The following is a 15958-nucleotide window of genomic DNA, read 5'->3' as shown; positions in this document are numbered from 1 at the left end:
TAAGAAATTCTTGTAATCCATGACTGCAAAGTGCGTTCATTTGTCTCAGAACAGTAATGCTTCAAAAGTTAGCTGCTGGAGTGAAGAGCGTGTAAAAACTGCAGGGGAAATACATGACACTTTATCTAATGGTCAGTCCCAGCGTGAAATCCTATTCTCAAAACTGTGGTTCAGGTCAGAGGTCCCCTGAGATGCCTGTTTAATACCAAGGAACACAATATTCTTCCCTTGCAAAGCAAGCGAAAAACCTACTTGGCTTCCTCCGAGCTGTCTAGAGGAGAGTCCTTGGTGTTTGTGCATGACCTCAGTGTGTGCCTGTGCATGCATGTGCTGCATTTAATGCAGCTTGTGGACTGCCACTGAAACATGCTTTGTAGCTGTTGCTGAAGAGCCGTTCGTTGATCCATATTCTGCAGAGACCTCTGTCAAAAAAGCCAAAAGCCACCTGTACTGCCGTGTACAGTGAGCGTTGGATTCTGGCTCTGTGAAAAGGAGCTGAGGTCTGCCTACTCCTTTCCAGAGCTGGGACCTGCTTCTATAATCCCCAGGTATTCTGTGGAACTTGTTCTTTGTTTGTTTGTTTGTTTTTTGTTGTTTGTTTGTTTTTCCTTTTCCTTACATGTGCCTTTTGGAAGAGCTCCATTGTGTCCCTTATGCTGCTTCCCAATGTACAGCCAGGGCTGTTGGATCCTGTGGGAATATAATGGATTCATTCTACACCATCAAATTAGGGTTTGAGGGCTCGATTTTGTGTATCTTATTAGTAACAGCAATTAATCAGTGAGATGCAAGGGTGCTGCTGGGGAATTTGCTAGTAGAAGCAATTTGCCATGATGAGGAAGGAATGCTGGTGTTGGTTTCCCAAAGCAATCTGCTCTGAATTTCCCTCAAATGAGTTATGTCCTGCCTTCAGTGGGACAGCTGGGGTGGTCAGGGCAGAAAGGAGTGAGCCCCTTATCCAAGATCCAACGGAAGAACTTCCTGAGTTTGATATCTGTGGAGATGTTCCCCCTGCCACGTGTGTGTTCCTTTGCCTTCCATGGTGAGAGCAACCCTACTTTTCTAAAATAGCAGGGAACAGATCCTCTCAGTCTGTTATTTGGTGTGAATATAAATCCGTTGGGACTGAAATTGAGCATCATACACATCGCTCCTGAAGAATCACTACGGAGCTGCAGGACGGGCTTTTCCAGGCATCTTTGTCTCTTGGACTTGTTGAGAAATGACTGCTTCAAGAGAGGCGTGTAACTCATGTGGATGTATGGATGGGCCTATAAAGCTGATAGCTTTGGCTGGTAATCTTGGCTGAGTGCTGTTTGGTTACACAGGATAGAACAGGACTGTTGCCTTAGACTAGTGCCTGAAAGGTGATATTGTGCTTTGCACATGCAGATGTACGTGAAGAGCAAGCTCTCAACAGCTCCGTGGTTCCTGAGTCCCTCAGGCTTTTATTGCAACCAGCTGCTCAATTTAAGCACCCTCAGTGGCACTGCCTTGATATCCACGAGCTGTGATTTTTCCCCTCCAGTGAGAAGAGTCCCTGCTCTTTCCTAAACAACCCTTTGGCCTTGTGAGGCCTGCCAGCCTGTCTCAGTGGTGAGGGACAGACCCCTGGGGCAATTTGTTGTGCTGAAGAGAAGCCCTGTGCAAACTGTCTCCTTTCAGTGAAGCGGCCATGTAAGGCTGGGCTGGACGTGGGCCGGCTGTGGGAGGCTGGCTCTGCAGAGACCTGTTTGTGCATTGCTCTGGAAGGGGGAGTGTGGGTAAATACAGATAATTTTGCATGAGAGCTGTGCAGGACATGCCATGTGTTACTTGGGAGCTGTACAAGACAGAACTTGTTTTGTGACTTTTATTAGGACTTATTTCTTGCCTATAATTAATGCGTGGTTTTACTGTGCAGCCCCAGGAGATCTCTGCAGGAGTAAAACTAAGGAACCAATACATAATCACAGATATTAAAAAAAAAAAATATATATATATATATATAAAATATTTATATTTATATATTTATATATTTATATATTTATATATTTATTTATATATTTATATATTTATATATAAATATATTTATATATATATTTATATATATATAAATATATATATAAATATATATATATAAATATGGGGAGGGAGTGGGAGCTCATTAAGTAAATCTTGTTGACAAATTGGATGTAGTGCTTGGTTTTGTTGCTGCTTTTGGAAAATAACTTGTTTTGTGGAAGCCTTGATTTTTTTGTTGCTTTGTGACTAGCTCTGTGTTTAGACTTTTTTTTCCTTCTGCTGTTCATGGCTTGAATTCACTTGAATTCCCATTCTCTCCAGATCTCCATTTTTTGTGTTGAACCAGCACAGACCTAGACTTAAGTCACTGTACTCTAGGTCTGTTGATTGTTGGGATTGTAACATGTCAGTGTGGAGGCTGGAAGCTAGAATTTCCTCAGATAAGTTGGTTGGCCTGAGTTCAATTTCTAGAGGATTACTAGCCTTACCAGAAACCCAGTTGTGCATCTGGTCACCATGCTTGTGATTCCAGTAGAGACACAGAGTTAAGAACTGGGCACCGACTGCCTTTGAAGTGGCATCTGAATAAGCAGCACTAGCATGACAGCGTGGAAGCTATGGGTTGAGCCATCTCCCATTGCTAAAATGCCCTGGTTGCTGCAGTACCCTGCAACTTGGCTACACCAATCTCCCTCTGCTCACAGAAGTAATGTACCAGCTGCAGTTCCTGCAGGGGATGTTCATATTGTTAAGCTCTCCTCTTTTAAAGATAAGAAACCTTTAATCTGATGTAGTGGTGCCTATGTTAGAGGCTGGGGGGGGATATCCTTAGTCAAACCAGATTAGGAATGTCAATGTAGAAACAAATTGTTACAAAACCTGCTACAGGCTTTTCCCTAAAACGGTAAGTCAAAGAAACACAGTTGGAATTTGCTGCTTGTTTCTTTGATCTCTCTTTTTTTTTTTTTTTTTTTCCTCAGCCAGAAATATTTCAAGTTGTGGGTTTTAAAGAGCACTTTGACTAAACCTGACATTCCTCAGCAGGAAGCCATTCAGCACAGGGACTGTTGTATTGTGGTCTCCCCCCCACCAAGTGCTGTGTGAGCATGTGCAGCTGGAGTGCCTGTTCCTGCTCCGTGATGCTGGGTTGGACTGGGGGACTCTGCAAAACCTTTCTGAGAGCTTTTGTTCTGAAAATGAGCCCTGACTAAGTTGCTCCTAGTGGGACAGGGTTTCCTATCCTCCTTTGGTGAGGTGTGGCTTTTTCTCATGGCCAGCCTCTGGGCTCCTGTCAGGCTGATGGTAGCTCCCTGGTTAGGGCAGGAGAAACATATACATATATCTATGTGTCCTGCTGGTAAGCAGCATGTGCACAAGCACAGATTTAAGAGGGAAGAAGATCCATGGAAGCTTGAGACCCCTCATGCCTTGTCATGCCCCTCACATTCCCAACACTTCTCCAGCTCCTCAGCCCCCTGAGAAGCTGCAGGGCTCGGCTAGGACCACAAGCTGTCCTGGACACAGGAGAGTGGAGTAATGTTTCTGTCCTGGCTGTAGCTTCCTGCCTTGAGTACTGAGTCCTTTTTGTTTGAAAATATTATAACTCCCAACACGAATCAGTTTAGACCACTACTGGTCTTAACCAGATCAGCAGAGAATTGCTGAACTTGAACTGGAACAGAACCAAAAAGCACAAAAGTTTGATTCACTGATATAAATACTTCAAAAATCATCACCTCTTATTAAACTGTTTAAGGTGCAGCTGAGGCTTGTTGTGGAGTGGGATTCTTTGTAAGCCTTTGGGAACAGCTTGGTCCTGCAGCAGCAGAACCTGCTGGGTTCCTTGTGGGCAGCATTTCCCAGGGAGCTGGATGCAGGGCTGAGCAGCCTGGCTGTGTGGGTGAGGTAGAGAGCAGCCTGTCTGGTGCTGTCACAAGCTCTTGTTTTGGCAGGATTTGGAAGGGTCTTTTACATTATGATGGTGCTTTTGAGGACCCGTTTAGCACAGTATTGCCCTATTCCCCTTCTCCACTCCACTGGAATCTGAGCAGTGCTCAGACCATCAGCTCTGGGACTGGCGGAGCCAGTGGCACAGCTGAGAGGATGGATCTAACCCTTGTCTGGCCTTCTGTTGCTGTGCCTGTTCTGCTTCATCATCCATGAATGTTGCTTGGCCCTGGCTGATAGCTATGGATCTCTCTCTCAGGTCTGCATTGCTCAGTCTAAACACATCCAATTGCTTCAACAACTTAGGGGCTGCTGTCCAGAGACAGAAGGGTTTTCATGTCTGTCTCTGGTCAGGCTTACAATAGTGTCTCTTAAAGCAGGGAACAAAGGCTGGTTAGTTTCTTGATAGCCAGACCTGCATTTCAGTGGCATACCTGTATCTGTGCGTAGAATCAGAGGAAGAACTGAGAGTGTCGTAGCTCAGGGCCTGAATCCTTCCCTGCTGGGCTGCTCTGGTCCCTCTTCTCCATCCTCAAATACATGGTGCTCAAAATGACTCTGTGTTTGTTAACAATTTCATACACAGGTTTTCCTTGCTCCTTTCTTTGCTCTGTGTGTGTTATGCCTTGTCCTGAAATTACAGGATGATCTGGCTAGCTCTCCTGGCCTGAACTGGAGCTGAACATGTATGTTAAATGTGACTTACAGCCACAGGGCATATCAGAGCCAAAGTTTTTCTGCTGGTGGACTGCAGCACCAATTGCTTTTGGTTCTTCAAGTATGGTGCATATAAAGGCATATAGCAATTGAACATGTTTGGTTTTGTAGCCTGCAACTTTATTCAGGAACCACTGTCATCCTTCTTACCAGTCCTGAGACAAGATTGCTGGAAAGATCCACCCTTCTATCCACTCCTAAATATGTGTTGTCTTTACCATGAAAGACAGCAGGAAGATCTCTCCATGGTAGAGGGAGAGCAATGATATACTAACAGTTGGAGTGTAGTTGAATAACACAAACCAGGTCACTTGCTGGGTGGGTCTAAATGGTTATTGCTTTGCCTGGGTGGTCGTATGCTGCTTACCTTTAATGCTGCTGAGGTCTTGCCTTGCATGCTGTTCTTCACCTCCTTCAGATGAGCTGGATATTCTGAGAAGGCACATGGGACTTAGCTAACCTGGCTGGATAGAATCGTAAGCAGGTTTTACTTTGTCCCTGCTGTACTGGTTAAGCTGTACACATATAGACTGATGACTGCCTTTTGCTTGTGGGGTTGTTGTTCTGCACTGGGCTGTGAAGCATGTAGTGTTTTGTCAGAGACCTGGCTGGGGTGGTAAGATGGCAGAGGTCAGGGCTGGTCAGAGTTGTTGCAGGTGGTACATTTGCTGCTTGATAGTCAGAGCTCTTGTTCAGTGTGGTACAGGGAGGGCTGGTGGAGAAAGGCAGCCACAGACACGGTGGAAAGAGACCTCCTCCGAGGTGTACCATCTGTTTCACTAGCCATGTGCTTGGTACTACCTGTGGTGTATCACCTCATTTGTTTCAGTAGGGCAGAACAGCTGAAGTTGGAGTTGGTTGGGAGTCAGGCCAGGTTAGACCACTAGCTGCTTTTGTATCATCAAGGGTCTGCAAGTGCCTGTAAAATGACTTGTATATTTTTTCACTCCCTCTGTCTACTGGAGAGCAACTGCAGGGCTTCACTTCCATTTCCAGCTGAGAAAGTAGCGGCCATCATTTTATTGGCTCGGCAGAGCTAAGAAGATAGTTTGCTTCCTCTTGATCAGGTCTTAGAAAGAAGTTGCTTGATTAGCCTTGGTACAGTTTTCTCTGTGAGAGTGAAAGCAAACACAATGTCCTAGTTGGCCTTTGGCTTTTTTAAAAGGCCCCTTTTCTTGATCTTTGAGGCAGGGAGTGGTGCCTTCATGGTGCTCAAACAGCACTTTGTAGAATGAAGCCCTGACATTAGTGTGGAGTGATCCCTGCTAAGGTCTGAATAATTAACTAGCACCAAGCCCAGTTTCAGTCACTTCAGGCTTCTGTTTGTGTCTGATGTACCTGCCTCTGCAGAGCTGGAAGTTTCCAAGGGCTCCTCTATGTGCACAGCAGGGTTGCAGCATGCTCTCTGCTCTGGTTTCCAGCTCCAGATGTGGGCTGGTCCCTGTGCCTAAAACCCTGCGGGCTCTGCTGAGGCTGTACCCACCAAAGGGTGGCTACTGCAATTCAGAAAAACCTCCCACTGTTTCCTTTCACCACAGTGCTGCATAGCCTCGCCATGAGCACTCCTGCATGTTGTGCAAGGAAAATACAGCTGAGGCCTGTGGCTGTTGTAACCAGCTGTGGATCTGTGCCATGCAGTCTGTCTTAAAAAAAAAAAAATAAAGATGAGTCACTGCTAGTATTTGAATGACCATTGACTGCAGGAGCATCCCATTTCTACCTTGCTTTGGTGAGGATTGGACAGATGTGATAAAAGTAGACCCAGCTGGGAGGATCTTCAGGCTGAAAAAAAAATAAAATAAAAAGTATGTGGGGAACAAGACATGCTTTTCCTATACAGACATGGCTCCAAACTCCCACAGGAAGTCTGAGGCAGACCTAGAAATTGTATCCTGATCCTCTGAGGCCAAATCTTAGCCTTAGCCACAAAGCCCAGTCTTTTGCAGATTACCAGGGATGTTTCTTATCTCTCCCATGTGTGGACTGTGTGTTCATTTAGGATTATTTGCTTAAAAGTCCCCAAACTGGTCTGTTTTAAAGGCTGACTTGGTTCCATTGTCACTAGCGATTTCAGTAGCTCTAGTGATGATGACTTTCCAACACGCTCAAGCAGATTAAGCACCATAGGAATTAGAGCTGTGGAAACCCCAGTAAGCCTTGTAATTTTGCTGGTGTCCCAGGAGACCAGTACTGTTGTTAGTTACTGTGGGGAAACTCTGATTGAAAATAGTATTATAGAAAAGACTGTGAACTGCTGTTGTATTTGGTGTTTCCAAGCCAGCAGCAATAAAAGCCAGTCTTGCTTGTTCTCCCAAATACAGTATTAAAATTCACAATTGGTTGAGAAGGTTAATGTGATTTAACAACTAATATAAGATTTCTTACCTGGTGGAATTTGAACAATGACGTTACTTCCTTACAGGGATGGTTCTTTAATTTCTGCATCTCTCAAACACTTTGAATAGTTAGACTGGAACTTCCCCCATCGTAGATCCAGAGACACTCCTTTCTCTGGAAGAAAATAGATCGCTGGAAGTTGCATAGTAGCAGAGTTACAACACAAACAAATTGCTCAAGAGCAGGCAAATGGAGGAGTTTGTGAAAGAAGGAGAAAACAACTTTATGGCAGTGTCAGTGGATTCAAGAATAGAGACTTGTAAAGAGCTCTACTCCTGTTTTTCTTCCAAGCAGGCACTGTGAAAAATCAGTGCTGCCAGTTCAGAAACCCTTCCCTATGGACAGAGAGGCCCTACACTGGGCAGTTGTTGTTTGAAGTGCCAGTATTGAAGTGTTTGCTAGCTCTGTTTCCTTTGCTCAACAGTGGTAGCCTTTGAGCTCTCCCAACGGCTTTGAAATTGGTTGCTCACATTTGAGTAGCACATAAGGGGATACTTGCCTTTGAAGTCTTGTTTGTACTAGGGATGCTTTCATTTGCAAAAAAAAAAACACCCCAAAAAAGAACAAACACCTGAAGCCCCACCACTGTTGCGCCCAGGACTTTTCACCAAAGGAGCCTGAGTTCATTACATGGTCCCTAATGCAATTTAGATGCTGGAGTTGTTGAAACACTGAATAGGACTGAGGGTGAAAGGAGTGTGTGCAAGAGCTGCCTCCTTTGGTGACTGCTCTTGGTGGTCAGGACTTGCTGTGCTCTGTGCTTCAGCTGTGGCCATGCTCTGGAGCCATGACCTGGACCAAAAGGAGATGGGGATGGTGTCCATGGTATCCAGAATGGGCATGAGTGTAAGGGTGTATTTGGCCAAGCACTTGCCTCTGTTAGAACCAATTTGCAAGCAGAGCTTCCACAACAATGGTGACACTGCATCAGAAGAGTCCATTGAATGATCCTGTCCCTCAAAGAAACAGGCTATACCAGTAAAAGGACTTCTTTTTGCCAGTTATATTGCATAAATATTAGTGTCTTTTCTGCAAGAGCTTTGTTGGGGCTAAGAGTGATGTTAAACATGCTTCTCACCAATGCTTCTGTGCTGCTGAGATGTGTAAACGTAGAGTAGACCTTGAAACAGAGCTCTGCATTTTTTTCAAATGCAGTTAATGGTTTTGGGTTCTGTGTTCCACTGTCACTGGGCCTCTTTTTTTTTTTTTTTTTCCCCTCAATGTATAACAGTCAGGATACTTATCCACTTACTGCAAAGTGTCCCAGCATCCAGGGCTTTAAAACAGCTGCGTAACTCGTTGCATTTGGCTTATCTCCCAGTTTTGAACTAGATATAGTGGTCCCAAGCGCAGTTGTTTCAAACCTGCTTTGGGGGGTGTCATCCTTCTCGAGCAGCTGAGTCCAGAAGCATTGCTGACTGTAAACTGGAACTGACAAATTTGGGATCTGCTTTGTTTGTTTAAGCCCATCTGGCCCCAGCTCACCTGGTTTTCTTGGACTGAATTGGGGCCAGACAGGCTTCAAAAAAGGTTCCGTGTATCTTGCTTGACTGTGTGGGCTGGCTGGAGAGTGTTTGTCCAGCCTGCGCCTCGAACCCTGCAAGGGGCTGGTGGTGGAGGGCAGCGGGGACAAGATGACATAAAATGCTCTTACTGAAATACATTAACAATTATTTATGATGAATGCACGGCATACCTCAATGTTCATAGTTATTTCTAAAGCCTCGAGCTGCTTTTGAGGCTGCAATTGGGATTCCACATTTTCACACACCGGAGGATAATCTCCCTCCCTGGTAATCCACGGTTTGTGCTGCATGTCTCTGCAGGCTGCTTGAGCTCAGCTGTTGAGATGTATTTTACACGCAATCAGTAGCGTGAATGACTGGTGCTGGGGGAGGATGGGGGTCGGGTACTTGGGTTAGAGGTGTCTGCCTTCAACTTTGTCACTGACTGCTTTGGCTGTGGTTTTGCCTGTAACTTCTGTAAGAGTGGGTCTCCTGCACCGCTGTTATGATGAGTGGCTTGCTTTGCAAAGTTCTTGGCCCATTTTCCGTAGCAGGGCTGCAAATAAGCTTTTTGATGTTCAGGAGCCCTGATAAATAGTTTTTTGATGGAGCCATTGGTGGAAAACAGAGCATGGTCGGTGGCAGAAGATGCAGCACCTGGACTATGTCTGCTGCTCATCGGAGCTACTCCAGGTCCTTGGAATGAACATCTCTACCCAGGAGTGTCTGAATATAAACATGACCGTTAATAAAATGGCTAGCGGGCTGATGTATGGCCTCGTGCAAGGCTTGCTGGAGCAAAGGCGAGAGCCGGTGGGCGACGCAGCACCAGAGCAGGCTGCAGTTGCCCGGACCGCCCTGGCTGCTTGCTGGCAACTTCGCAGGGGGGTCGTGCTCCTTCTGCCCTCGCTTGGTCCCCGCCCGCGCCCGTCTCTCTTTCGGGTGGGTCCGTCTCCGGCCGGGCCGGCTCCCCGTGCGCTGCCGCGGGAGGGGCGGAGCTTGCTTCTGCCAGTCGCCATGGAGACACCGCCCGTCCAATGCGGGGCGGGGGGCGGGGCCATAAGGCCCCGCCCCCCACCCCCCGGCCGTGTCGCGCCATGTGCGCGGCGCTATATTTACCCACTGGCAGGGAGCAGCGGGCGGCTGCTGCGTTTGGGAGGCTCCTCTGGGCACAGGTCTCCTGCTGCTCTTCCCAGAGACTGTACCCTTGGGTAAGACCATGTTGGTTAATTTAAACACAGGTTTTGGAAAAAACAGACAAACCAAGCTTCCAGTCTAGACAAACCCTATATAATATGCTCAGTGTCTGTGTCTGCAGACAGTGTCTGGTCCTTTGTGGTGGGGCTCTGGTGACCGAAGTTCCAGGCTGACCAGCAAAGCTGGAAGAGAGCACCACGTTGCACTGAGTAATAACACTGTCCTCTAGCAGAGGATATGGTTGCATGAGATGCACTGAGCAGCTTCCAGCTCTGCGTCTCTGCTGAGGGAACTGAGTTGTCTTGTTAGGTTGGGAAAATGCACATCTTTCTTTTGTGCAAGAACAGCATTTTACAGGGCACCCAGCACCTGGGGAACTCAGAGTTCACCAGAGGTGGAGAAATACAGCTTGCTGTGGAGAGCCCTGTGCCGTTCCAGTGGGAATAGGAGAGGGCTTGCTGTGATAAGGGATGTAGTTTTGCTGTCAGTGCTTTCCAGAGGTTTAAAACAATTGGGAACACTCATCACCTACTGCCTAAAGGTTTGTTGGCAAGCAACAGAAACTCTTTCTGCTAGTAGTTTTTTCTGGCACGTAGGGCCTGTTGTACTGGGAGGAGCAACCCAGCTTGCCTTAGCCAGCAGCCCTGGCTGAGGTGGGGAGGAGGCTGTAGAAACAGTGCTGTAGCTCTCCAGGAAGACAGGAGCTAGTGTTCCTGTGCTGGGCTGTGGGGAGGGAGCTGTGGGCCTGGAGTGTGTTTCTGTGTTTCTGTAGCATTTGGGGTTAGTTGAGTCAGGGAGCCCTCGTCCTGAGGAGATGGAAGAACTGTAAGTCATCAGTGACCTGCGTATGCTGTGGAAGCAGTTAGGGCAGAAGGAAGGGCTTAGATACAGGGGTGTCAAACTGATTTTCAGCGGGAGCCACATCAGCCTCATGGTTGCCTTCAAAGGGCCAAATGTAATTTTAGGATGATATAAATGTGGCCCCCGTGAAAATGAGTTTGACGCCCCTGGCTTAGAAGTAAAATCCATGATAAAATGCCAAAGTGGGTGATTTCTCTTGCTGGGGTGGGAGGTCTTATCTCTGGGCAGCGGGGGAAAGCTGTCTATGTGTTGTGGCCATCCCTCTGGAACAGGAATTTACTTCCAGGTCTGCTGCCTGGGTTCAGTCCCATATCCTGCCCTCCCGCTCTCTAGTGTGATTTAACTTGGATGCTTTTTCTCACATCCTCAGAAAGGAAAGTTCTGTAAACAGCTGCCAAGCAGGATTTTGTGTTGTAGAGCATACTTAAATGTTGGGGCCTGGTTGGATGATGGTATGAGTATGTTTCTGTTTTTCTGCATGTGTGTGTTTAATAGGAAGAACATATTCTGTTCTGGTTGAGTGTATGTTTTCTTGGTGTGCCTGTTAGTACAGTAACTTACAACCCATGTTTTTCCTGTGCTTATAAAGGGATACTGGTATTGTACACCAAGTCTTGTACAACTCTTCATGTAACATTTTTACAGTAGTGATGACTTTGAAGGGTTTAAAAGAAAACTGAATGCAAACTCTGGCACTACTCCTGGGAGTACTTAAGTATGTGCTTAACTTTGTGTGAGGTGATGTGAGTGTAATTGCATTTCACCCAATGGATGTAAAGATAAGTGCCTCTGTGGCTGATTGGAAGATCAGAGTCTTAGGTATGATGACTTATTTCATGCATGTAACTGTATGTGTGTGCATGCCTTATGTGTATCATGCAGTTGTCTCCATAATGTAGTTTTGACCAATTCAGCTGCATTTTGTCCATTAATCCGTATTCTCAGGGCATGTTGGTAACCAGTCCTGTGAAGAATGAAACAGAGTCTGTTTCTGTTTCTTTGTTTCCCATCCTCTAATTGCGGAGTTAACCAGGGAAATTCTGTTTGTCTTTTGTACCCGCTTCATCATTCCTAATATACAATTTTCCCTTTAACTCTCCAGCTACAGGCTGCCAGACAGAGCCAGGCCCCTGTGATCCAAGCAAAATGCTGACCTGACATGTTCAGGAAGGACAGTTTCATCCCTGAAGTTACAAAAACAGGTTTATGCAAGGATAAGGCTAAGTTATTTATACCCCAGGACAAGAGATGCCTGTCTCTGCAGTGGCCTGAGATGGTGATCATTAACTCTTCCACATCACATAACCAATGATGCTGTGCCTTTTTAGATAACTCTGAAGTGGTGATTATGCTTTTCTCTTCTTTAAAGAAGTCCAGCCCTATTGGATTCAGACATATTTCTTATGTCTGTTTTTTTTTTTTTTAAAGAATATCCACCCTCCTTTTCCCCCGCAGCATTTAGCTGTTGCAAAGAAAAATGTGATCAAGGGGTTTTTTTAATGTATTCCGGGGAGATTGGCAGAGTTGTATTTGCAGCTCATGAGATGGACAATTTGGTGAAAGGTATGGTAGTTAACACCTGGTATAATAGTTGTCTAGTGTGGTAGCAGGAGCACCCTTCTTTAGGAGAGGGAATATAGCAGACACTGTGTGTCCCTGTGAGCTGCTGCCTGGTGTTTAGCTCATCTGGGGTCATTTTAAAACCTAGGCCTAGCACTGGGATCAGCATCCTGGGGGTTTATAGCAGCTGCCTCTCTCATCCATGTGTCACTGAGGTCCCTGCCACCAGCGCTGGGGGAAGTACAGTTTTGATGTTGGTCCATGGCTCCTGTGACTTGCCCTTCTTGTTCCTTTTCAGTGCGTTTCAGTGTGTTTAGGGGTATCAGACTAATGTCAGACTCATTAAAATATGATAGCACTACTGAAATTTTCAGTAAAATCAGGAGAGCTGTGCAAATCTGACTATCTTCTGTTTGTCCAGCCATTAAGTTTCACAGTATGTTTGGGATTGGAAGGGACCTCAGAAGATCATCTAGTCCAATCCCCCTGTCGGAGCAGGAACACCTAGATGAGGTCACACAGGAACATGTCCAGGCGGGTTTTGAATGTCTCCAGGGAAGGAGACTCTACAACCCCCCTGGGCAGCCTGTTCCAGTGCTCTGTCACCCTCACTGAGAAGTTTCTTCTCAAATTTAAGTGGAACCTCTTGTGTTCCAGCTTGATCCCATTACCCCTTGTCCTATCATTGTTTGCCACCAAGAAGAGCCTGGCTCCATTCTCATGGCACTCACCTTTTATATACTTATAGACGTTAACAAGGTCCCCCCTTAGTCTCCTCCAAACTAAAGAGACCCAGCTCCCTCAGCCTTTCTTCATAAGGGAGATGCTCCACTCCCTTAATCATCTTTGTTGCCCTACACTGGACTCTCTTCAGCAGTTCCCTGTCCTTCTTGAACTGAGGGGCCCAGAAATGGACACAATACTCCAGATGGGGTCTCACCAGAGTTGAGTAGAGGGGCAGGAGGACCTCTTTCGATCTACTAACCACCCCCCTTCTAATACACTCCAGGATGCCATTGGCCTTCCTGGGCCACAAGGGCACAGTGCTGGCTCATGGTCATCCTGTTGTCCACCAGAACCCCCAGGTCCCTTTCCCCTACACTGCTTTCTAATAGGTCATTCCCCAGCCTATACTGGAATCTGGGGTTGTTCCTGCCCAGATGCAGGACTCTACACTTTCCCTTGTTAAATTTGATTAGGTTATTCTCCACTCAACTCTCCAGCCTGTCCAGGTCTTGCTGGATGGCAGCACAGCCTTCTGGCATGTCAGCCACTCCTCCCAGCTTGGTGTCATCATCAAACTTGCTGATAGTACACTCAATTCCCTTGTCTAAATCATTAATGAATATATTGAATAATATTGGCCCCAGTACTGACTCCTGAGGCACTCCACTAGATACTGGCCTCCAACTAGACTCCGCACCATTGACTACCACTCTCTGGCTTCTCTCCTTCAGCCGGTTTGCAATCCACGTCACTACTCTGTTGTCCAGACCACACCTCCTCAACTTAGCAACTAGGATGCTATGGGAGACTGTGTCAAACACTTTGCTGAAGTCAAGGTAGACCACATCCACCGCTCTGCCATCATCCATGCACGTTGTTATGTCCTCATAAAAGGCTATGAGGTTGGTCAAGCATGACCTACCCTTAGTAAAGCCATGCTGACTGCCCCTAATAACCCTCTTATCCTTGATATGCCTTTAAAATGCAAGTGGATACTGGCAGATGCTCTATGTATTGCATGTCTGCCGCTATGTTGGCACACACCCTGGTCACCTCTATGTGGTCTCTTGGCAGTCAGGCACTATATCTTGATGTGACAAGAGCTGGCTGTTAACTTACAGCTATAAATCTGTTGGGGCTATAGTGGAGCCTGTCAGTGCTGTGCAGGTGGCGAGTGGCTTGCTTAGCTTCTGGGTGGAATTTTTTTTTTTTAAATTTTCCTAACACAGCTTGTATTACTGCAGCGGTAGAGCCTGTCCTCGTCACAGTGGAGCAGCAGTTAACAGTGTTTACGGGACATTATTTGCCATTGCTGTGGTCTAAACATATGTATACCAGCATTGGGTTACTTCTGCCTGGAAATAAGCCACAGAGCTATATATAAAATATGTTTGAACTGTTGCAGTAATGCTGTTGTTATAAATAGGAGAATGGGGTAGCACCAGGGCTTCCCTTCGTTTGAGAAGACTTCACAGCGCTCCATCTTCAGTGGAAAAGGCTGAGGAAAATGACTGAAAGCAGCAACGAAATGCCATATGGCTAGCCTGCAGGGAAGAGCGTGGAGTGCCCAATACTTGGGTATGGAGCATTTGCTTCCTGCTTGATGGTTTCTCAGCTCTTTCCTCTTGTGGTGGAGCATCTGACAGAAACCCCACAGAGTTCTGTTTACAGTGTCCTGGTCCCCCAAAGCTACAGGGTTTAGTTTGTGACAGTCTCTTGGGTACTTGTGACTCCAAAACTGCTGTTGAGTTTTCTTGCACTCCTGGTGGATGTTTGTCCTCTAGCTATTAGATAAGTAGTCCAGGTGCATGCGGAGCTTCTAGCTGCATTGGTTATCATGTTTTGATGTATTGTGGGGACAGTATTTTGAAGTAACGTCATTGTGTGACTGTGCTTCCTAAGTGTGTTGGGATGCTGCTGTCATCTTTTGAACCATGAGAAGTGTGTGTAGGACTTCTCCAGGCAGTACTTGTAAGCAAAACAACTTCTGCAATTTCTGAGCAGCTTAGTGCAAAGTCTTTGCTCAGTCAGCTCGCCTGCAGTAGCAGATTGTGCCAATTTTTGTGGTCTTTTCTGTCACTAATAGATCTTTATCTCACCCAAAAGAAATGTAGGAAGTGACCTCTAAAGAAACAGCAGAAAGTGCTGATAAGCACTGAGCAGCCAGTTTTAGTCTTTACTTGTGCCTGATGTTAATTGCATCTTTAAACTCTTAAGTGCTTGTTTGTCTTTGGCTGATTTGTAGAAGGGATTCTTCCACAATGTTGTCTCCTAAGTGCTTTATTGCAGGTCTTAATCTGTGATGTTCTAAGGAGGTAAGAGAAGCAAAGTTTGCAGGTAGAAGTAATGTCTTTTCTTAAAAAGACTGATGCAATTTGAAGAAGAGAGGCAAGACTGTGGACAGGTGGGAACATTTTCAGGGTTCAGTGCTCCATGAACAAATCTCTACAATTATTTCCTTCTGCAATATATATATATATATATATATATTTTTTTTTTTTTTTTTTAAGAGTCCAAATCATCATTTGCATTCCAACAACTCTGACAGGCGATCAGCTCCGTTTCATCCAATGCATCTTCTCTGATTGATGGTGGGATATGCAGCCTGGCTTCACACAGGGGTCAATTCCTGTGCAGGGGTGAGGCTAAAGCTTGTATCCAGCTGCTGCCCACTACCTTAGCTGCCAGTGCAGCACAGCAAGTGTGGACAGAAACTGCACAGAAGCTTTATAGCTAAGTTTTTGCTGGAGGACATGAACTACAGTTTGAGCAGGGTTAGCATAGTGATCCAGTACAAAAAACAGTCAAGAGGGATGTTCTGACTCTTAAGTGTTGCTTTGCTCTTCAGTTTTACTGCTTGCCCTTTATGTGTTTGTCTGCTTCTTGTAGATATTCTTTGTCTGAACTATACAAATGTACTAAGGGCTAGTAGTTCAGTTATTACTGAACTACATGTGTTACTCAAAGTTATTTCTTACCAAGACAGAGTCTGCTGAAAGCTGCTGAGTAAGTGAATGTGTCTAAAATTATTGACCGGAAAATCA

The 15958-nt window shown here is 45.9% G+C and overlaps 1 protein-coding gene across 6 annotated transcripts in view; it reads left to right on the top strand.

Moving 5' to 3' along the window:
• Window positions 1-15958, top strand: part of MAPKBP1 (mitogen-activated protein kinase binding protein 1) — a 103530-nt gene that overhangs the window by 2350 nt on the left and 85222 nt on the right. The gene's annotated exons all lie outside the window — the stretch shown is intronic.

Source organism: Columba livia, chromosome 5 (genome assembly GCF_036013475.1).
Source record: "Columba livia isolate bColLiv1 breed racing homer chromosome 5, bColLiv1.pat.W.v2, whole genome shotgun sequence".
Lineage (NCBI taxonomy): Eukaryota > Metazoa > Chordata > Aves > Columbiformes > Columbidae > Columba > Columba livia.
Note: the sequence above shows the minus strand (reverse complement) of the source record. Positions and strands in the feature narration are given on the sequence as shown.